Source organism: Tenrec ecaudatus, chromosome 13 (genome assembly GCF_050624435.1).
Source record: "Tenrec ecaudatus isolate mTenEca1 chromosome 13, mTenEca1.hap1, whole genome shotgun sequence".
In the NCBI taxonomy this organism is placed as follows: Eukaryota; Metazoa; Chordata; class Mammalia; order Afrosoricida; family Tenrecidae; genus Tenrec; species Tenrec ecaudatus.
Window position 1 is genome coordinate 67,666,561 of NC_134542.1, and position 24,703 is coordinate 67,691,263.

The 24,703-nt window shown below is 38.2% G+C and overlaps 1 protein-coding gene across 1 annotated transcript in view; it reads left to right on the forward strand.

The window, feature by feature from the left end:
• The window catches only part of TLK1 (tousled like kinase 1), a 141,235-nt gene that overhangs the window by 1,606 nt on the left and 114,926 nt on the right, over positions 1–24,703 (forward strand). The window lies entirely within an intron of this gene.

Genomic DNA, 24,703 nt, shown 5'->3' on the forward strand with positions numbered 1-24,703 from the left:
TTGTCTGGGAAATGTTTCGCGGTATTCATCAGCAATTGGTAAAGCGCTTGTGCGGTCCCAGTTGTCTCACACAGGGAGATTGTAGCCACATTCGGGGGAAAAAAGCCCGTCTGGAAATCAGGCAGTCCAGTACATTCTTGAAAGCAGGAGCTTAAATTTATGTTGGAATCTCTAGGTTTCATTTTGTTTGAAATGGTCTGTCAATATTTACTATTGTTAGCCTTGACAATTGTGAATTGTTTTGTGCCCTGAATCCAGTGGTTGAGGCATAGCATTCTTTGTCATTTTGTTCCTGTGAGCATGTGTGAAAGTGACAATAGGCTCAAAGATTGGCATGCATTTGCTCTAGAAAATTCATGGGAAGGTTTGATTTATGGCATCCATTAAACATGCTGAATATATTGACAGACATTTCCCCCTTTCGTTTCACCCCCAGTATTGAGTTCTGATTATTAATAAAAGTTTATTTATTGACTCGGATTTAGCATCTGGTGATTTTTCTTTGTGCACTTGAAAATTTGTCAACCGATGTTTTAAAATATTTTGTAAATAGAACAGTTGGCTCTTTTAGAATGCTTTTACTTCGTCTGATTTTTTTAAGATGCTTACTGTTGGTGTTGTGAGTTGAGAGAGCATTTAAAGTTTTTTGTTGTTAAGACATTATTCACTCATCCCTCAAATGTATATTATCGAGCCCTTCTCTACTGTAAGCCCATTCTGAGGATAGTGTGTTGATGATGCCTGTCATCATCTGTTATTCATCTGTTGGCATCTGTCATCAGTGTTAGTAATTTGGGGGCCACAGAATTTAGAGTGAGTTTGGTTTTATTTTTTGAGATTACTCTACTTATTGCTACTGTTTTGCACTTTGCCTCATTTCTCAAAGCTTTGGGACTTTAGCTTAATTAAGCTTGAACTTTCAAATAACCAACATTTTCCAGCAGTTTAGATTTTAGTGGGTTATTTGTTGCTTGGTTGGGTTGTTAACTTCAAGGTCAGTAGTTCAAACTCACCAAACACTCTCTGTGTGTGGGTGGGGTTGGGGGGGACGAGGAGGAGGGAGGAGATTAGGTTTTCTGCTCCTGTAAAGATTGACAGCCTTGGAAGTCCACATGAGTAGTTCTCCTTAAAGTGTCCCTATGTGTTGGAATCATCTTGCTGGCAGTGAGGGGTTTTTTTTCATGTTAAAAAAGCAACTCATATTAATTTATGCAAAATTGATTTTGTGAACGCTGTATTTCCCATCATATGTATTTGTATGTGTTCATGGTAGTAGGGTATATCCCTCTGACCAAAAAGCATGTAATTACAAATGGTGATAACCAGTTGCTGTCAGAGTCCGTTTCAACTTAGGACAGCCTCGTGCGTAAGAGTGGAACTGTATCCTCTGGGGTTTTCAGTGGTGGATAATGGCTAGACCTTTTTGTTTTGGGAGGAGCTCCTGAGCCGAAGTCCTAAAAACTTTTCAAACCCAGTTTTAAGGCAATCTCAACTCATAGTGACCCCATATGTGTCAGAGTAGAACTGTGTTGCATTGGGTTTTCAGTGACTGGATTTTTGGAAGTAGAACTCCAGGCCTTCTGAGGCACCTTTGGGTGGACTCAAACCCCCAATTTTCTGTTTAGCAGTTGAGGTGTTAGCCAGTTGCACCACCCAGGAATTCTCAACCCTCTTATATTTATCTCGAAGCTTAAGCTAGAATCACAAAATTACACTGTCAGAAGTAATTGCCCTCATCAAGATGGAGCCATTTTCTGTAAGCTAGAATCTCTCAGGTTGTTTTCTTAAAAGTAGTAAGCACCTTTTCCAGGTAATGTTACATGGCATTATAGGAAGGGGCTTCAAAAAGGTTCATGGAAAATGGAATTAAAACAAAATGGAAAATTTCCACGAGCTTTTTACAAATTGGTGTAATTTGAGAGCTTGTGACTTCGTTTTGGAAGATGGAAAGAACCATTAATAGAATTTACATTAATAGAGAATAAACTAGGGGAAAATGAGTCTCATTGAGTTTACAGTAGAAGAAAATCGTAAGCCTCAGAGATACATACTTGTATGTATATATATGTAAATATTAAATGTTTTAAACTCTTTCAAACACACTACTGTAAAATGGGTTCTGTTTATAGATGGACCCTAAGAATCTATAAGAGGTACTTATTTTAGAAATTCTAACATACTTGAAACAAAAAAGAAAAATCTTAAGATTATTTTGTGATCATTTTAATATCATCTTTTGATTTTTCCCCCCTTTTCTTACCATACTCATATTGTTTTATTCCTATGCCAAAAACCAAACCTGCTGCCATATGAATGATTCTGGCTCTTGACCCTATGTAAGGTTTCCAAAATTGTAAACCTTTGTGGGAGATCACAAGGATCAACCTATAACCTCCTCCCAGGGGGGTGAACAATGGAAAAGTAGGTGAGGGGCGACGGAGGACGATGTAAGATACGAAAATAATAATCTGTAATTTTATCAAGGTTTTGTCAGGGAGGGTGGGCGGGGAGGAAGGGGGAAGAAGTGGGGAGCTGATATCGGGCTCAAGTGGGAAGAGAGTGCTTTGAAAACGATGATGGTGGCATATGTGTCAATGTGCTTGACACACTGAAGGAATGTATGCATTGTGATGAGAGATGTAAGAGCCCCCAGTAGTATTGAATCAAAATCAAATAAATAAATATGTATATTAAAATGAAAAAATCTTTATGGGAGCAGACAGCCTCTGGGCTTGAACTGCTTACCTTGTGATTAGCAGCCTGCTGCCTAACTCAGAGCACCACCAGTGCACCAATTGCATTCATACAGTTTTAGCTTATTACAGATCAAATACAGCTTTAAGCAGATAAGATTTAGGACTATATTCTCACTGCCATCAAGTCGATGGGGACTCATACCAACCCTATAGGACAGGGTAGAACTGCTCCTGTCGGTTTCTGAGAAACTCTTTCCGGGAGTTGAAAGCCCTTTCTCCTGAGGAGCTGCTGGTGGTTTTGAACTGCTGACTTTATAGTTAGTAGCCCAATGCAAAACCACTACCCCACCAGTGCTCCTCTAGGAGTTTATGTAAAAGTATAGTATGAATTTTTTTCCCTCTGGGTCTCAAAGTTTTTCATTTATGAAGTTGTTTAGAAATGTTCAGCCTCCCCCCAACTACCATGATCCGAATTCTACCTTGCAGGACTGGATAGGGCAGAGGTTGTACACTGGTGCATATAGGAGCTGGAGGCACAGGGAATCCAGGGGTGGATGATACTTCAGGACCAGGGGTGTGAGGGGCGATACTGGGAGAGTGGGTTGGAAATGGGGAACTGATTACAAGGATCCACATGTGACCTCCTCCCTGGGAGATGGACAGCAGAGAAGGGGGGAAAGGGAGACTCCGGATAGGGCAAGATATGACAAAATAACAAGGTATAAATTACCAAGAGCACATGAGGGAGGGAGTAGCGGGGAGGGAGGGGAATAAAAAGAGGACCTGATGCAAAGGGATTAAGTGGAGAGCAAATGCTTTGAGAATGATTGGGGCAGGGAATGTGCGGATGTGCTTTATACAATTGATGTATGTATATGTATGGATTATGATAAGAGTTGTATGAGCCCCTAATAAAATGTTTTAAAAAATGTTCAGCACTGTAGATATAGATATATTCTTTTGAATTTTTAAAACCTGTGCTCTGTGTCTTGTTTTGTCTTCTAATTATCTTAAAATTAAGGGGTGGGGAGTACAAGACACAATTTGTCCCAGATTTCTAAATAGCCGGGAGGCCATTAGAAATAGACCAATCACCAACTGTGATACCTCTCTGAATATTATGTTCTGACCAGAGTCTGAATACATATTAGCACAATGCAAGTGGCTTTTATTACTAACAAAAAGAAGCAGCCAGCAGAGGAACAGTGTTCTCAGCCTCCAAATCTTTTGGGCCAAGATAGGTGAGGGGCTCAAATGGACAGTTACCATATATACTCGTGTATAAGCCGAGTTTTTTAGCATGTTTTTAATGCAGTTTCTGTGGTAAAATTAGGTCCCTCGGCTGCTGCTAGAGTCGGCTTATACTCGAGTATATACAGTACATAGCATCAGTCGTCCCTGGCTTTTGGAAGCTGGCCCAGTGGAGATCCAGAACTCTTCTGTGCATGCCTCCATAAATGATGCAGCAGAAGTGAGGGACACTGAGGGGAACCTGCCCTGTTCCCCTATGCCAGGCCCCACTGACCAGGTTGGCCTAATTCACTAATTAGATGGGCTGAGGTGAATTATGGGTAAAGGTCTGAAAATCACCATCAAGAATAACTGTGTTTTAGCCTCAGGCCCCCAGGAGCCCTTGTGATATAGTAGTTACAAATGGGGCTGCTAAGCTCAAGGTTCCTAGTTGGAATTCACCAGCTACCCTGAGGGACAAAGATGAGACTTTCTATTCCAGTAGAGTTGATCTTGGAAACCCACAGAGGCAATTCTTTCTCCGACAGGGTCACTGAGTCAGAATCGACTTGATGGCAGTGAGGTCTACTGATAATTTTTAAAATGCTATTGAATAATAATCATAAACACATCACATGTTGAAAAAATAAATGCCTTAAAACTGAAAATTTCATGATATTCAGGGAGTAGAAAACAGTCTATCCTGAAGAGCTGCTGGCTGTTTTGAACCACTGACCATGGGGATCACATCCCAACACATAACCGCCAAACTACCAAAGTTCCTTATTTCATGATATTAGTGCCATTTTACATTTTTGTAGATCACCTTAATTTCTAGCTTATTAAGGAGACAGCTGGATTTTGCTTCTGCTTTCAGTCGTGTGTGATAGATAGCTCCTGTCGACTGAATTATGTGACGCGAACCCAGCTTCACAGATATATAGTTTGGAAAGGAAGAAGTGTTTTAATACCTTTTTCGGAAATTGTTTGCATAATCTTTTATAAAACAACAAAACAAGCTCTTTTTAACCCTGTAAGGCAGAGTGAGTAGAACTGCCATTTCTGTGCGGGGTGGCTGATGGGTTCCGAGCACCACCCTTGCATTAGCAGCCCAAGTGTTTGACCATTGTGTCACAAAATTTGACAAGTGGCAGGGTTTGGTTGTTCTTTTAGAGATTACTTGCAGTGTAAAATCTGAAACCTTATCAATTATTTTTCCATCCTCTGATACATTAGAGAACACAGTGTTCTCTGGAGGACTTGGAAGGCTGAGTCTGTTTAAGCAAGACCGCTAAGACAATCCTCCTGGAAAAAGTCTTGCAGAGTGTACTGGTGTCCTGGAAAACAGCACCAGGTTCTACCCGACATTTCCCCCCCCCCCACCACCAAAAGTCCACCACTTGTCTATTTTGCATATTGAAAAAAATTTGCAAATTCCATGCATTGCTCAATTGGGAACTACTGATTCACTTATTCAGATCTTTGAAATTTTGGCATGGCTTAGTATTACAATAGTTTAAAAATTATATTTAGTATTAGCACCCGTTTCATCAGTAGCGTCATTAAAGTTTTGTCAAGTTGTTAAACAGAGTGACAAATACAAGTTTTCCAAAATTCCAATTTTTGTTTGAAAGTTCGACTTTATCATTGGCAATAAGTACTTTCTGTTATGTTCTTTGAAATAACAATAAACCTCATTTGTTTCGAAGAAATGGTTGGATGTATACTCATGCCTGGATAACCATAGTTTGTCCGTTGTTGTTTCACGTAAAAATAGTATTCCATGAAAAAAGATTTATTCAGCTTATAGCTCAGTCATTATATTAAGCAGCTTTGTATCATGAAGTAGTATGGTCAGGAATCCTTTATACCAGCGGTTCTCAACCTGTGGGTCGTGACCCCTTTGGTGTGTGTGTGTGTGTGTGTGTGTGTGTGTGTGTGTAACTAACCCCCCACAGGGGTTGCCCGATTCGTAACAGTAGCAAAATTACAGTTATGAAGAAGCAATGAAAATAACTTTATGATTGGAGGTCTCTGCAACATGACTGTATGAAAGGGTTGCGGCATTTAGGAAAGGTTGAGAACCACTGCTCTGTACAACCAAATCAACCCATGGCTAATTCTCTCGAGGTGGAGGTCACATGTACATTCTCCAACCTTTTAGCAAATTCTGATGCCAGCCATACCAGCCACGGCACTTTCTACTTCGATGGAGGATTTCAGAAGTCATTGTATTGCCCAGACCATACTCAGAATTATAGGGTTATTTGGGAGGTAACAGGAGACACAATGCAGTTTTCAATCAGGATGACCTCCAACCAACACAGCTCTCAGGTGTTTTCTCAACTTTGCCCACAGGCAGACCCTTAACTCTGGCCTCCGTCACCAACCTCTGGTGACACTATGTCAGCAAACTCCCTGCTTGTAGGCTCTCACCTCTCACTGGATAGGTCAGCAGGGCCCGCTGCAACTATCTCATGCCAGTCTTAGCCTCCTCCTTTCACCACTTCTGCTCTTGCCAAGCTGTCTCATGTAGTCTCTTGACACCTTTACTGTTAGAGCTCACCCTCATTCTAGATTTAGGAGGTTCCCAGTGCACGGCCCCCAGATGCAACAGATGACCTCCTTTAAGCCTAGCATGATGGCAAAATTGACCAATCCCTTAGTAGATCGTACTTAGTTTCATAGTAGATTGACCATTCCCTTCTCAGGAATGTGGCTGAGCAAGTTATCTTAACAGAACTATAAATTCAGGACCAGACAGCCATATACTGGGGTTTTGAACTGTTTGTTTCCATAATGAGCACCAGTTTATATCATGTGGTTGCACCAGAATGATAACCAGAGTGAGGTAAATTACAGGTTGAATCCCTGCTAGAAACTTAATCTCCCTCTTAGACTACAAGGACAGCATGTATATTGCATAGCAACCAAATCTCTTGACCAGCAGAGTCAGAAACAGCAGTGCCCAGCTCAGAGAAGATGGTCAATCCATAGCTTCATAGTTTCATGTGTGGTTCTCCCCTGTTCACGCAATAATCCATTCACACGCATCAGGCTTTCAAAAGGCTTCACTAGCCTCTTTCAAGCCTCTTCTAAGTCTCATTCCAGGGTTTTGACCCTTTTTTTTTCCCATTGTGGTCATTGTTCCGACATATCCAACATTTTACAATTTTGAGTTCAGATTTTTTTTTAGCATGGGCCATGACCAAACTAGTTTGAACTGGTTCAAAGTCCTGATAGAGAAACCTAATGACTTGCATGTTGAGCCAGTCATGCAAGTGCTTTTTCTCTGTAGAATTAGTTTCCGTGATGTGCAGATGGGCTTCCTGTCTGTCTGATTTTTGTCACATAGAATATTAATATTAAAACCGTATTCAAGGATTAGGATTGCATGGTAATTTTATCATGGGCATTTTTATCATTACAGACCCTTTTTGCTTTGTTTGTTTGGACTCTGAGCATTTGGTGGTGAAAAATGCAGTGGCCACAGTAGTATAATTTGATGCCCACCTTGCTTTTTGTACTTTATGAGTAAATGTCAACATAGAGGAAAAAAGTAAATAATGCCTTAATGTTATTAAATTCACTTGACTTTGTGGGCCCCTGAAATGTCTCTTATGGACCTACATGAAGTTCATGCGTACCATATTTTTTAACTTAAAAAATACCATAGGATGGGAGACATTATAGTTATCTTTAGGTATTTTAAAACAAGAAGCTCATCCTGCTCTTTTAGCAGGTAGACCAGCAGGTGAAAACTAGAAAGACATATTTGAGTTTGGTATTGTTTTTTTGGCAAGACAGCTAGGAATGATAAAAATTGATTTGTCCAGCAATGGAGCGAACTGCTTCATAATAGCTGTACGAATTTTAAAGCGGGTTTCAGGATCATTTTGGGGGAGAATGGAGATAAATTCTTATATTGGATTTAGTGGCTAGAATCTTGTCCAATTTAAAAATGTAAACTTTGTGATTCTTTGAAAATTCCTAAATATAGTAAACTATTCTACCTAGGTATCCATTAATGTTGAAAAATTTTCTCTGAAGTCAGTAGTGTGAAATTGTTGTTCACTCTTTTATTACTTTGCAGTTTTATTTGACTTTTCCTCTGAGAATTTTTCTGTATCTTCTGGAATCAGCATGATCAGTTTTCCTGATATCTTGCTAAATTCCCTGAGAAATATAATAAGTTTTGAAGGCATTTTAGGGACTTAAATGCTGCTTATGATACAGTTTAGTAGCGTTGTAATGTTTTGAGCACAGGATTTTAGAAGGCTATGGGGAGGTGATTATCAGTTTTGAAAGAGAAACTATAAACAGTCTATATAGTCTTTCATTTGAAATTGTCAATGTAATTTCAGAAGTAATATACGTAAGCTCTAATGTTTTTAAAGCTAGAGAGTCTGAAAAGAGGAAGCATGAAGAAAAAGTGTTTATTTAAATTAGTCTCTCTTGAATTTCAAAAAGATATACTAAGTATAACCAGGATACAAAATAAAATAAAGAATTTTAATTATATTATTCAGAAAATTATAAACATACTACTTGTGGCAGTGTTATGTAATCTCTTTTGTAAATTAGATTGAAAGGTAGAGTTTTGGTTTTTTTTGTAGAAGGAAGTTGGGCATAAATTCTCAACTTTGTTGAGGTCAATTTAGTAAGTGACCTATAGCTTGGAATTTCATATATTTATTACTCATTTTATAAAACCCAAAGTGTAAAGTATTGTTGCTGAGTAAGTTCCGATTTATAGTGGTACCTCCTAGGACAGGGAAACTGCCCCGTAGGGTAGCTAAGGCTGTAAATCTTTATGGAAGCCCAGTGCTCGTCTTTCTTCCACGAAGTGGTTGGTGGGTATAAACTATTGACTTTTCAGTTCAAAGTCAACCTTGCTGCCAGGGTTACTTTTTCCTAAAAATAAGTTTATTTAATTTCATGAATGAAATATGTTTGTTAATTCCAAGAATTTTAGAATAGCTTGGAATAGTGTTTCAAAGTATGAAACACCCTGTATGCTGTAGCTGAGTAAATGCATTGATTATAGTTAGAGTCCAGCTGTAGCTTCAGCTTTAGCTAGCTATGTGACCTTGGTTAAGTTGTATATCTGTGCCTCATTTTCATAAAATGAGAATTACAGAATTGAAATGAAAGCTTGGAAGTACTCTAGTACAAAACCTCTTACTGTACAGAAGAGGACATTTAATTTGCTCAGGCTTTTACTGTAAGACAGTTGAGACCAAATTTCAGGTTTCGACTCTCAGGCTCAAATTATTTTATATTGTAATTTGTAGCAGTTTTTCATCCATATAATAAGGGGTTTGAGAGACACTCAGAGGTTGTCCAGCCCAAAAATATTATCATTTTTATTATATTAACCTTAACATAACTTAATAGTTTGCAGCCCTTCTCATTGGTGAAAAGAACCAATTTCTTGAAGAAACTTTGACCTTTTCAAGGTTATGTTTTGCTGTATTAAGAGAAGGTACTTGTCTTCATTATTACCAAAGGCCATTTAAGTGAATTTATGAGTATGCTAAGTAGTGTCTTGTTTCCTTAATGGTACACATAATATACAGTTAGGAATATCTTATAAACAGCAAGATGGTGCCCTGAAGTAAGTGAACTAGATGTGATTCCTCCTCAGAAAATATTTTGGTGCATATATTAGTCTGGACCTCTGTTTATTCTAGTTCAAAGTCCCCTGTTTGGATTCTTGTTCCTTATTCCATAGTACCCGTTGTCATGCTACCTTTTGTTAAAGTTTAATTTATATTGTCTACTACATAGGAAGGTATAAATTTAGAAACTGTTCACATTGGTATTCTCAGCGCACACTCGGATGGCTCTCTGTAGCATCAAAACCCACTGTCGTTGCGTTCACTCAGACTCAGTGACCCTAGATAGGATTTCCAAGATGGTAAATCTTTATGTGAGCAGAAAGCCTCAGTTTTTCCAACATTAGCAGGTGGTGGGTTTGAACTACCAAACTTTTTTCAATACAGTGTTTCCCCAACAACGGCAACCTAAAAAAGTTTCGTTGAAGTACTCTAAAATGATTATTTTAGTGCGTGTATATTTCAGGCCCAAGAAGTTGGTTCTTTTAGTAATTGGTAAATAAATTATATTTTAAGATCTATTTGGATAATAGCCAATAACTGTCCCTTCGCTCTGGTAAATAGTCTTTTGATGAACAAAAGTTACAATCTTTGGGGTCCTATTTATTTTTGTCTTTTGCTGTTTGTGTTTTTATTATATTAGGTAATCCATTGGTGTAAGCTAGACCTGACAGTGTTGTCCTTGCTTATGCTTCTAAGAATTCTATTTTAGTTCAGGTTTTAGTTTGCACATTGAGTCTTTAAGCCAATTTGAATTTGTTTTGTATGAGGCATGGGTCCAGTGTCCTCTTCCACATGTAGAAATAGAATTTTCCCAGTATCATTTATTGAAGGCGATTCTTCTTTCATCATTGAATGGACTTAGCATCCTTGAAAAAATCAGTTGGCAATGGATGGGTGGCTTTATTTCTGGCATATCAATTCTATTCTATTGGTCCATATGAGTCCATAGGGTGGTTTTTTAAATCATTGTCACTGTGTAGTGTATTTTAAATTTTAAGCTGTGTGTGTTCTCCTACTTTTTTCTTCTCTTTGAACGTTGTCTTAGCTATTCGGGGATTTTGCCATTCCCCATATATTAATCTTTTTGATCTGTTTTGTAGTTGCATTGTATTAAAAAAATCATTTTATTGGGGGCTCATACAGCTCTTACCACAATCCATCCATCCATCCATCCATCCATCCATCCATCCATCCATCCATCCATCCATCCTTCCGTGTCAAGCACATTTGTACATTTGTTGTCCTCATTTTCAAAACATTTTCTTTCTACTGGAGCCCTTGGTATCAGCTCCTCATTTTTTCCCTCCCTTCCTTCCCCTGCCTGCTCTCCCTCTTGAGCCTTTGATACTTTATAAATTGTAATTATTTTTTCATGTCTTGCACTGACCTATGTCTCCCTTTACCCACTTTTCTGTAGTTCGTCCACCTGGGCACGGATTATATGTAGATCATTGTGATTGGTTCCCCCTTGCTCCCCTGACTTTCCCCTTCTCCTCCTGGTATCACTACTCTCATTATTGGTCCTGATGGGTTTTATCTGTCTTGGATTCCCTGTGTTTCCAACTCTTATATGTACCTGTGTACATACTCTGGTCTAGTCAGATTTTTAAGGTAGAATTGGGATCATGATAGTTAGGTGGGGGAGGAAGCATTAAAGAACTACAGAAAAGTTGTATGTTTCATCGGTGCTATACTGCACCCTGACTGGCTTGTCTCTTCATTGTGACCCTTCTGTAAGGGGATGTCCAATTGTCTACATATAAGTGTTGGGTCTCTACTCTGCACCCCCCCTCATTCACATTAATATGCTTTTTTTTTGTTCTGGGTCTTTGATGCCTGATACCTGATCCCATGGACACCTCATGATCACACAAGCTAGTGTGCTTCTTCCATATGGACTTTGTTGCTTCTCAACTAGATATCTGGCTGCTTGTTTATCTTCAAGCCGTTAAGACCCCAGATGCTATATCTTGATAGTTGGGCACCATCAGCTTTCTTCACATTTGCTGTGCACCCATTTGTCTTTAGAGATCGTGTTGGGAAGGTGAGCATCATGGAATGCCAGGTTATTAGAACAAAATGTTCTTAGTGTTGAGGGAGTACTTGAGTAGAGACCCAATGTCCATTTTCTACCTTGATACTTAACATATAAATATATGTACATAGGCCTACTTCGCTTAGCATGATTTCCTCCAGTTCTTCCCATGCTGCAATGTGCTTCATGCATTCATTACTGCCTTTAGGGATGTGTAGTATTCCATTGTATGTATTTACCACAATTTTTAATCCATTCATCTTTGGATGAAAATTTGGGTTGTCTCCAACTCCATTAATTTGTGAACTGTGTCGCGATGAACATCAGAGCACAGATGTCTGGCCATGGTTTATTTCTTGCCTCTTCTGGTTATATGCCAGAATATACCTCTTCTGGGTAGATTTCACCAAATTGATTTCCATAATGGCTGTACATACTTACTGGTCCACCAGCAGTGGACGAGAGTTCCTATTTCATCACAGCCCCTCCAACACTTGTTACTTAATGATTTTTTGAATTGGGCTATCTTTGAGGGTGGTAGGTAGAATCTCATAGTTGTTTTAATTTACATTTCTCTTATGGCTAATGGTCAGGAACATTTTCTCATGTTTATCGGCCATGTGGATTTCTGCCCTTAGGAAACTTCTGTTCAGGTCTTTTGCCCATCTCCTGAGTGGGAAATTAGTTTTTTTCTTTTTGGAAGCTAGCAGAGTACAGTAGATTTTAGTAATAAGGTCTGATGTGTCATTGATAAAGATGGTTTTCCCATTCCATGGGTTCTCTATGTACATGGTGTGAGGTAAGGGTCTTGCTTAATTTTCCTGCAGGTAGATACCCATTTTTTCCAGCACCACTTGTTGAAGAGGGCATCTGCTTTCCATTTGGTATTTTTTGGGCCCTTATCAAAGATCAGTTGTCTGTATGCTGATGCTTTTATTTCTGGGGTTTCTGTTCTTTTCCATTGGTCTGAGTATCTGTGCTGACAGATCATTGTGTAAATCTTTCACATCCATCCATGGTTAGATTCATTCCTAGGTATTTTATGCTCTTAGATGCTACTGTGAATGAAATTGTTCCTTTTATTTTCCTTTCAGGTTTCTCATTATTGGTGAGAAATAGAAAATCAACTGACCTTGTACCCTGTGACTCTTAAATTCCTGTATTATTTCTATAGTTGTGTGTGTGTGTGGCCTCTTTAGGGTTTTCTATATATATGTTCATATCCACTAGTAGAGATAATTTTCTTTCTTTTCCAATCTGGATATCTTTTTTTCTTTTTCTTGTCTTACTACTCTGGCTAGGACTTGTAATGGAATATTGAATAGAAGTGGTGTAAGTGGGCACCCTTCTCTTAGTCCTAATTTCCAGGGGGAACCTCTCAGTTTTTCTCCACTAAGTATAATGTTAGGTGTAGGCTTTTTATATACACTGTGAATCACGTTGAGGAATTTTTCCTTTCTATTCAGTCTTTAGGGTTTTCAGCAAGAAAGGGCTTTGAATTTTATCAACACTTTTCTACATCCATAGACATGATCACGTGGTTCTTGTCTTTGTTAATATTGATTTTGTATGTTATGTTGATTTTCTAATGTTGAACCACCCCTACATTAAATCCCATTTGGTTATATGACTCTTCAGATACTGCTGGATTCTGTTTGCTAGTATTCTGTAGAGGATTTTCATCTCTGTTCTATATTTGCCTGTATCTTTTCCCATATGATTACTTTCATCTCATTTGTAACTTTGACTTAAAAGGTTGTTTTTTTTTAATAAACAGCATGAGAGATCGATAAGTAACAAGTAATTTGCTCATGTGCTTTGTAGAGGCTGGCAAATTGCCAATCTGTGGCTCTCATGTCAGACTGGAGTCTTACTCATGTCACACTGTAGATTGGCATGTCAGATGTGCCAAGCGGCTGACTTACAGGCTGTGGACACTGATTAATCAAAGATCAACAGGTAAGAGGTAGGCCTTGGCTCACTGGCAACATGGCAGTCAAGAACCAGAGTGATGAGAACTGGATGCAGAATCCTCAGCTAACCAAAAACTAGAATGTTTTGTCAGACTTTCTGCCTCACCGATCTGACAACTCTTTCAGTTGATTGGCTGCTCTATAGGGTAATTACATCATGGGGTAATTACATCATAATGCCAAACAAAATTATGGCCCAGCAAAATTGGCACATGCTTAGCCATTATGTAGTGATGTTTCCACATTTTAATCATCATTTGTTTATATGTGAACCACTTTGCCTTTGTTTTGTTTCTTGGAGTTTATTAAACTTTGTGAATGTATTGATTAATGTTTTTCATAAAATTCAGGACGTTTTCAGCCATTATTTTATGGGACATTATTTCTGTCCTGTAAGCTTTCACCTCAGCTTGCTCCTCCCATTGTGTGCGCTTTGGTGTTCCACATTTCTTTTTTCTGTTGTTCATGTTGCATGATCTCTATTAATGTACCTTCAAGTGTACAAATTCTTTCTTGTGCCTGCGCTTACTGCGGATCCCCCCTGATGCATTTTTAATTTTTGTTGCTGTATGTTTCAACATTAGATTTAAAAATATATAATTTCTTTGTATTGATGTTCCCTATTTGATGAGGCATGGCCATCAATCCTTCCTTTAATGCTACAAACATGGTCTCTTTAGTTCTTTAAACATATTTCTAAAAGCAACTTTATTACCAAGCTACCCTCTCTCTGAACGGTGTAGAGCAATCTCCATCGCCTCTTACTAGCTTCTTAGGGTTACTGACAGTCTTTGGTGTTCTTTGACTTGTAGACACATCATTCTTGTCTCTGCCTTGGTTGGCATTCACCCTGTTATATGGTGCCCCACCTTTCCTCTCGTATGAAGACATGAGTCATTGGATGAGGACTCAACCTAATATGTTATGATTAACCTTTTCCTGTGCCACAAGGGTAGAGCCAGGGCTATAATTTCAGGAAGTGCTCCAAAGCAACTATGTAGAGGTTCTGCACAGGGAAGAAAAGGGCCATAAGAACAGAGCCCCACAAATCTAACTATGGACAAACTGACTTCGTAATTAGACGTAGATGAGAAAACTAATTTCTAAGGGCATTGCCAAAAACAAATAGAGGTTTTGAGGGTAAACAAGAGGAGACTTCCAGAATTAGGGACAACCAGCTGTCCCATTATATATGAATTAGAGCTCACTGAATGCTCTTTCTTTCTTTTTTTTCAGCTATTATAACATTCTATACATCAATTGTATCATGCATATTTGTACATATATTGCCATAATCATTTTCTAAACATTTGCTTTCTTTTTGAGCCCTTGATGTTAGCTCCTCTTTTTTCCTTCATCCTCCTCCCACTCTCGTGACCCCTTGATAAATGATAAATTATTATTTTCATATCTTACACCAACCGCTATCTCCCCTCACCCACGTTTCTGTTATTCTCTATTTCTTGTCTCCTCTATTTTCTGTCCACTTATTCCTGCATACAGTAATTAAGGTGTATTTTCTTGAGCTATGTCAGTTTTTGTGTATAACATGTTGATTTAATTAATAAAAAAGTGACACTTTATTTGCATAAAGATGTATTCCAGTTCATTCATTCTCTTAAGCTATTTCTGTTGTGCTTTCAAACTTGTCCATTTAATTCCTAATTTTATTTTCTAATTTTAGTATACTAATTTGGTTCTGTTAATTTCAAACTTTCTGCTAAAATACTCTGTGTTGTTATTTATTGTATAAATTTGGAAGTTTGTTGGACAAAGTAATTATCCAGATCGCTGGATCTTGCCCTCTTATATTTGCTTTTCACTCTTGTGTTCTGCTGGATTTTTGGTGTGTGTGTGTGTGTGTGTGATATTAGTTGAAAAACTAGAAGTAATTTAATTCATAGAATAATGTAAATAAATAAAAAAGGATCCCTGCACACACAAATCCCGTCTCTTGACACCGACTTTCAGAAAGAGAACGTAGCTCTGTTGCAAGTGCTGAGCAAGGAATCTGGAGGCGGATTTCTCAGATCTGGCTCTCTGAACACCCGGACAGCTAAGTTTTACAGATTCCTGTTATGGGACAGGGTAAAACTTGGGATTGATTGAACTCATTTACCCTTTGATTTAAAGGGCCATACAATTTCTAATTGGCTGCACAGATGTACTTGGAAGTGTCCAGGGTTTTGGGCTCGAGGGACCAAGTTGTTTTGCTGGAGGTTTAGTAAGTTGGTTCTGTTGGCTGAAAGGCTCTGTGCATGGATACAGCTACAAACTAGTTGAGTTGGCCTGCTAACTACAGGGTTACAGTTCTAAATCACCAGCCGCTCTATGTGAGAAAGATGGGGCTTTCCACCCCATAAAGAATTAGCCTCTGAAACACACAGGGCAGTTCTAACCTGCCCTATAGAGGTCATTATAAGTTGGCATTGACTTGCTGGCAGTGAGGTGTTTTTTATTTTTGTAGTTTGATTGGGGTTGCTTATTTTCTGAGTTTGGCTGCTGGTATCTGAAAGATGGATAAAAGGTAAGTTACCTATCAGAATGAATTAGCACAAGAATAGGGAAACATTAGCCTCCCGCTTTGTTAATTTCAGTGATAATTTTCCAGACAGATTTTGCATTTGCTTCGGCTGATAGCATAGTGGGTTATGAATTGGACTGCTAACCACAAAAGCAGCAGTTGGAAACCACCCAAAATTGGATACTGCAAACTTCTTCACGCTGAAATTGGTCAAACATACCATCAACATGCATCGGTAATTACTGGTGATTGGAATTCAAAAGTTGGAAACAAGGAAGAAGAATTAATAGGTGAAAGATATGGCCTTTGTGATAGAAACAGAGCTGGAAATTGCATGATAATACTTTTCAAGACAATGGCTTCTTTATTGGGCATATGTTTAAACAGCAGCAACATATGTGTAAACTATACACTTGGAACTGCCAGTCGCCATGCCAGGAATCAAATGGACTACATCTGAGGAAAGGAACAATGGAGAAGTTAAATATCAGCAACCAAAACCAGGCCAAGGGCTGACTGGAACTGACTTATCTATCATCAATTGCTCGTGCAAGTTCAGGTTGAAACTGAAGAAAAATGAAACCAAGACCATGATAGCCAAAATATGACTTTGAGTATATCCTACCTTAATTTCAAGAAATCTCAAGAACAGATTGAACACACTGAACACTAATGACAGAAGATTTGATGAATTGTAGGATGACATCAAGAACATCATATGTGAAGAAACAAAAGGTTGTTAAAAGACAAGGTAGAGAAAAGACCAAGATAACAGATATTGGAAGAGACTCTGAAACTTGCTGTACAATGTAAAGTAGCTGCTAAAGCAAATGAAGTAAAGTAGCCGATGAGAACATTTCAAAAGGCACATCAAGATGACACAGTAAAATATTAAAATGTGCAGACTTGGAGTTAGAAAACCCAAAAATACATACTTGACATGCCTCAGCTGAAAAACTTGCCGCATTCTGTCAGAAAGCAGATAATAACGAGAAAAATATTTCTTGTGTTTTATTGACTATGCAGATATTCAGCTATGTGGGTCCTAACACACACTGGCTAGCATAGAGAAGAGTGGGGATTGCAGAGCGTTTTATAAGCGCATGTGCCATTTGAGCAGAACAAGAGCATACTGAAAGGTTTAAAGTTCGGAAAGGAATGGTTCAAGGGTGTGCCCTCTTACTGTACTTCATCTGTATGCTAAGCCAAAAAGCAGAAAAGCTGGCCTCCATGGGGAAGAACACAGCATCAGGATTGGAGAAAAGTTTATTAACAACCTGTGATACTCAGACAACACAGGTGCTTGCTGAAAATGAGGATTATTTGAAGCACTTTCTGATGAAGATAAAGGATTACAGCCTTCAGAGTAAAGAAAACCGAAATCCTCACAACTGAACCAGAAGACAACATCATGACAAACAGAAAAAAAAATGGAAATTGTTAAGGATTTCATCTTGCTTGAATCCACAACCAATGCTCCTGGAAGCAGCATTCAAGAGTTCACAGGACACATTGAATTGGGCAAATCTGCATTAAGATTTCTTTAAAGTGTTGAAGAGCAAGGATAACACTTTGTGGAGTAAGGTGCACCTGACCCAAACCATGGTATTTTCAGTGACCTCATATGCATGTCGAAATTGGACATGGAAAAGAAAACTATAGAAGAATTTATGCATCTGGATTGCAGTGCTGGTGAAAAATATTGAAAGTAACGTGGACTACCAAAATAAATCTGTGTTGGAAAGGGTAGACAGAATGTGCCTTAGAAGTGAAAGTGTCAAGGCTTTGTCTGATACACTTTGGACATATTATTAGGAAAGACCTGTTCTTGGAAAAGACATCATGCTTGCTAAGGTGGAGGGTCAGCAAAGAAGAGGTTGAAGTCCAAGTTGCACTGAAGGCATTAGCAAAAAACATGGTCTCAGGAATGGACAGAATAACAATTGCAATATTTTTAACAAGCACTGGAAACACTCGTCAGTCTGTGCTAAGAAATCTGGAAGACAGCTATCTAGCTAACCCATGGGAAAAGATTAATATTTATGCTCATTCTAAAGAAAGGTGACCCAACCCAATGCAGAAATTGATCATTAATAATTTTCAAGTAAAATTTTGCTGAAGATAATTAAAAAATGGCTGCAGCTGTAAGTACAAGGACAAAGGAGCTGACCGAAACTAAAGCTTAATTCAGAAGAAGATATGGAACTAGGAATATCATTAGATGGATCTTGGCTGAAAGCAGAAAATACCAAAAAGATATCTCTTATTGATTATACAAAGGCATTCATAGCAAAATATAGTTAGCATTGAGAAGCATGGGGATTCCAGAATGCTTCATTGTATTTAATGTGGAACCTGTATACAGGTCAAGGGAATACAGCTTGGTTTAATGTCTGGAAAGGTGTGTATCAGAGTTGCATCCTTTCTCCATATTGAGCAAATAATTATAGGAGTTAGACTACATGAAGAAGAGTGTGACATCAGAAGTAGAGGAAGGTTTATTAACAACCTACATAATATGCCAGTGACACAACCTTGCTTCCTGAAAACAAGGAAGACTTGAAGCACTTGCTGATGAAAATCAGACTTTAGTTTTCAGTATAGATTGCAATTCAGTGTAAGGAGAATCAGACTCTTCACAACTGGACCAATAGATAACAACATGATAAATGGAGAAAGATTCAGTCCTTCGAATATAGCATTTTACTTGGATCCATAACCACGGATACTGTTTACATTGGGCAAATCAGCTGCACAGGACCTCTTTAAAGATGTCACCTGACCCAACCACCCCTGGCCTTTTCAGTTTTTCGCATGTGAAAGTTAGAAGATGAGTAAGGAAGACTGAAGAAGAATTGATGCATTTGAATATTGGTGCTGATGAAGAATATTGGAAGTACCATGACTGCCAAAAGAACAAACCATTCTGTCTTGGAAGAAGTATAGCCAGAATGTTCCTTGGAGACGAGGATGGCGAAACTTTGTCTCATGCACACTGGGCGTGTTATCAGGAGATATCAGTCTCTGGGAAAGGACATCATGCTTGGTAAAGTAGAGGATGGCATTGAAAAAAAGGAAGGTCCTCAACAAGATGGACTTACACAGTGATTGCAACAATGGACCCAAATGACAACAATTGTGAGGCTAGTGCAAGACTGTGCAGCTTTTCGTTCTCTCAACATAAGGTTGCTATGAGTTGGAATCGACTAACAACAGCTGAGGAAACAAACCCCAATAACTGAGCAAACCAAGGCAGAGCTGAACATGGAACAGGAGGTAGTAGATGGGTGTGGGCATTTCTCTGTTGACCTTTGGTCTTTGGAAAGTAGGCCCTTTGCTTTCCATCCAGAACAGGGTCAGTACTTAAGCCAGTGACCTTGGTGGGCCTTGGCCTTAGAAAGCTTTTCCAGACTTTCTAAGAATTTGGAATGTGCCATGGACTTCAGAAGAACTATTAATCTTGGAAGCAGTACAGCCAGAATGTGTCTCAGAAGCAAGGACACGGAGACCATCTTACTTGTATCCTCAGGTAAGGAAGGGTGTCTCGGTGAAGTTCGAGGGTTTGAATGCAATAGAGGAAGGCCCTCGGTGAGAGAGACTGGCAAAGGGGCATCAACAGTGGACTCAAACATAACAATTGTGAGAGTGATGTAGGACCAGGTAGTTTTTGTTCCGTATTTCATAGGGTTACTGCGAGTCAGAACTTACTGGGGCTACATAACAAGAACAGGAGTGTTTTCAGGCTCTTGAAATCTACTAATTGCAAGATAATTAGAAGCTGGGCTTTAATTGACATGAAGGCCAATCTTATTTCTCATTCTATTTCACTCCAAGACTAGACGCCCAGCCCAACATTTGAGGGAGACTCTGTGTTGTGTTTTCTGTCTGACTAGTCTAGTGAGGCGGTCACATACTTCCCTTGCTTCTCCAACTCAAAAGCCCTTAGCCTGGAATAAGCATATAGTGGAAGAGGGGCTTCATATGCCAGGATTGGCCCTCTAGAATTTCATATTCTGTAGTTTGGCCCCTGATACTAGAAGCAGGCTTTTTATTTTCTTTTTTTCAACTTAAGCCCAACATTTCAAGTTTGCTCAGCTGGCTTTCCTGGGGTGGTGGCGGGGGCGGGGGCGGCGCAGGAACCACCTTGTTTACTTTTCTTTTTAATATTTCAGTTGACTTGAGATTTTGAGGTGAATTTATCTCTTTCACTTCTCCCTATTCCTTTCCTTCCACTGCCCTCTATCGCTTTTGTTTAAATTGTCGATTGGTTTGCTCCAGAGTTTGAATAGGACCAAGTTGTGGAGTAATTAGCCTTCTGGAGTTGTCGGTTTAGGTTGAAGCAGAAATAACTTTGTCTTTATGTCATGAAAGATTACTGTAATCTATAAAGCCATATTTTGGAAACTAAGTTGTACTCAAGTAAGGTACATTTGAGTTAAAAAGAAATGTAGCATAACCTGTATATCTCTCTTAATTTGAATCCTTCCATTTTTCAGGAAATACCATATATACTCATGTATAAGCCGAGTTTTTCAGCACAAAAAATATGCTTAAAAACTGGGGTTTGGTTTATACAAGGGTCTGTGGTACCCCAGCGAGGTGTAACATCTTGCTGGAGCCCCCTGAGCTAACAGGACAAGAGCCCCGTTGCCTTTCTCTGCTGTTCATTTAAATCCCTGCTGACACTGCAGGGCTTTGAACGTTTGTTTACTCTCATCTGACCAATCAGAGCCGTCCTACGATGTGTATCTTTGAATAAGCCTTTTAAAGACCGTGTGCGGAGGATGTGACATGAATGGATGTCATCTGGTCAAGCCTGACTAACAAAAGGAGGAAATCTCATGAAGGCTGACAGAGTTAATATTAAAGTGGGTTGGAGATGCATGGGAAGACATTCTAGAAGACATGGTGCAACTTGTCTTCCAGAAATGTAGTATTAGTAATGCTACGGATGGCAGTGAAGACTGCTTTGTATGAAAATAACAGCAGTGATGGTGATGATGGCGATCTCAGTGAGGACAGCGTCTATGATGACCTCACACCAGCTGAAGCTCTGCATTGGGATATGGATGATGATGAGGAATCCAGTTTTAAAGGATTTTAACTCTACATTTCAGCTTGGTTGCTGATTGAGCTCAGGGACTAGTACTCTTAAGGTATCATTGTTGATACCTTATTGTTTTTGTTGAACCTATTTTCCACTTACTGTGCTGGTTTGCTAATGTTAAATGACTTTTTTGTCCTTTTAGTTGTGTTTTTTATTTAAAATAAATATTTAAATACATTACCCTACTGATGTCTCAATTTTTAGTAATTTTATTTTCATTTGTTTTGATTATTGAAACTCACCAATAGCTTCTGCATTTTCCACCCTAGGCTTATACTCGAGTCGATCAGTTTTTCTGGTTTCCCAGGTAATAATTAGGTTCCTCGGCTTATACTCGGGTCGGCTTATATTTGAGTATATATGGTAGTTCTAATAAAGCTGACTGTAGTGAGCATGACACCGAAGAAATACAATGACTCATATATTTATTATTTCCATTTACAAGAATCTGAAACTCACAATTGTATTATAGTTAAGTATAATTCTTGATTATTAGAAACAGCACTGTAGATTTCTTGGGTTTCAGAAGTGTGCATGCTTCATAAATTATAATTAATAGCCAAATTTGTTCATCCTCAAAGATGGTGATAAAGATATATATTTGAATTAAATGATATCTGGGTTTACTTGTTTATGTTTTTTTTTTTAAAGCAGAAAGAAAGCAACAACAATTGCCTCAAGTACAGTTTTTTAATTTTAGGGGAGAAAAACCTATGTTTTCTAATGAGGTACAGCCATAATAGGATCCATTTTGTTTGATGTACCTTTATGTTACATTATTCCTCAAATTTGGGCTTTTGTCCTCAATTATCTGTTTTTGCCATGGCAGGTAAAAAAGTGATAGAGATATACATCTTTGCCATTTTGCCTTTGAGGTAACTCCTCTTTGAGCAATAATTAATGTGTAAAAAATTGGCCTTAAAAACAGACTTGTAGAGTTGCTAATACAATAGTTCTTCTACCTTTGGAAAATTTCATGCCTCATACATTGTAATTAGTTGTTCAGCTTGTTGGTTATAGATGCTGCTGTATTTTAAGTTATGCCTATTTACAGTACCATCTGCAACATAGAGGTTAGTTTTATGAAAACATCACTAAAGTTGGTATTATTGAAGAAAAATAATTAGTTTATTATTAGTAGGATAGCAGTTTTCACTAGGCTTTTTGTTTCTACTTGTATTATTTGTTTTAAGAATTATACTTAAAGATTTATTCAAAAGGAGTAACGTTGAATTACTTCATAGAATTGTTTAAATGTGTATCCCTTAAGGAATGAGCAGTTATTTAACAGAGGTCACATACCTGATGCAGTAGACCTATCAACTACTACTATTTTTGATTTTTAAACTGTAAAGCTACAGTATTACTGACTGAAAACAGTGATGGTTCCTGTGTTAAGGTCACTTGATCTTGTTTGAGCTGCCCAATATGCATCTAGATTAAGGAACAACAGAGAAGGGCAGTGATTGTGATTTTAAAGAGGGGCAAAATTGTATCAGTCTGTCACCCAAATGCTGCCATCTGAAGGCTTGATGTTTCAGATCTGTATATCATGGAATGGTCACCTCCTTATTAGGATCAATTTATAGTAGTTACCTCCTCTCTGTACTAAGACCAAAATTAATATTTTAAATATTTTGTTTTACCTACCTTAATATTTTATAGATAATATTCTTCCTGAGATTTTGTATTATAAAGTTACTGGTTAGGATATAGGTATCTCGGGTAGTTAGAAAATTATTGAGAATCTCTTAATACTGGTAAGCATTAAGTTATCTTTGAAAATCAGTCTGATAAATTATAACCCTAATTTCATCTTCTTCAGCTTGCTTTTTTTTTAGCCAGCAAATTATGAAAATGATGCAGGCTTTTCATTGACACCGTAGGTTCTTCGCAGTTTTATTGTATACTTTGACATTTACTTAGGATCATTTTCTAAATTTATATAAAGTAAAAATAATTTTTAACCTAGTAATTTGTGATAGCAAAGCCATGTAATTAGTTTCTTAAATCTTATGTTTATTAAGAGGTTAATGACGAATGGAAGTTTATTCTAAGCTACTACAGATATTTAAAAGCCTGACACGTTTTCGTGCATCTGTGTTTCTGTAGATATTTTTATCAAATTCAAATAGAAACTACATAGAAAAGATGATTTTAAAAAAATTTAAAACGTCACTTCATTACATCAGTATCTTTATTGATATTTAGTTCATTTTATTTCTGCTCTGTACCTGATTGTTTGCTTTGCAATTAGGTATGTGAGCCATGTGCTACCAAACTATTTTGAAAAGGACTATTTAGTAAATATTTTGGGCACGGTAGACCATACAGTCCCTGTTGCAACTACACTGTGCTGTTTTAGTTTGAATATAGCCACAAAGTGAAAATGAGTGAGCATGGCTTGGTCCCCCAAAAAGTTTATTTATGGACACAAATTTGAATTTCTTACCATTTTTATTTGCCATGAAATCTTATTATTTAAAAAAATAATTTTATTGAGGGCTCATACAACTCTTATCATAATCCATACATCCATCCATTACATCAAGCACATTTGTACATTGTTGCCATCATTTTCAAAACATTTTCTTTCTACTTGAGCCCTTGGTATCAGCTTCTCATGAACCCTTGATAATTTATAAATTATTTTATTTTCATGTCTTACACAGACCAATGTCTTCCTAAATCCACTTTTCTGTTGCCCATTCCCCTGGGAGGGGGTTATATGTAGATCATTGTGATGGGTTTTCCCATGTTCCCTCCACCATCCCCTTACCCTCCTGGTATGTCTACTCTCAATATTGGTACTGAGATTATCTGTCCTGGGTTCCCTGTTTCCTGCTCTTACCAGTACCCATGTACATGCTCTAGCTAGATTTGTAAGGTAGAATTAGAGTCATGATAGTGTGGGTGAGGAAGCATTAAAGAACCAGAGAAAAGTTATGTTTCATCCGTGTTATACTGCACCCCGACTGGCTTGTCTCTTCCTTGTGATCCTTTTGTAAGGGGATGTCCAGTTGCCACCAGATGGTCTTTGGGGCTCCACTCTGCACTCCCTGTTTGATGCCTGATTCTATCGACACCTTGTGATCACACAGGCTGGTTGCTTCCACATGGACTTTTTTCTTCTCAGCTAGATGGCCACTTGTTTATCTTCAAGTCTTTAAGACACCAGACACTGTATCTTCTGATAGCTGGGTACCATCAGTTCTCTTCACCACATTTGCTTATGAGCACCCGCTTTGTCTTTAGCCATCTTGTCGGGAAGGTAAGTATCACAGAATGCCATGTTAATAGAACAAAGTATTCTTGCATTGAGGGAGTACTTGAACAGAGACCCAATGTCCATTTGCTACCTTAATACCAAACATATAAATATATGCACATAGATCTATTTCCCCATTGTCATATATAGATTTACATATGTATATGCCTATATTTAGACCCCTATAAATGCCCTTTGCCTCCTAATTCCTTCCTCTATTTCCTTTTACTTTCCTCTTGTCCCACTATC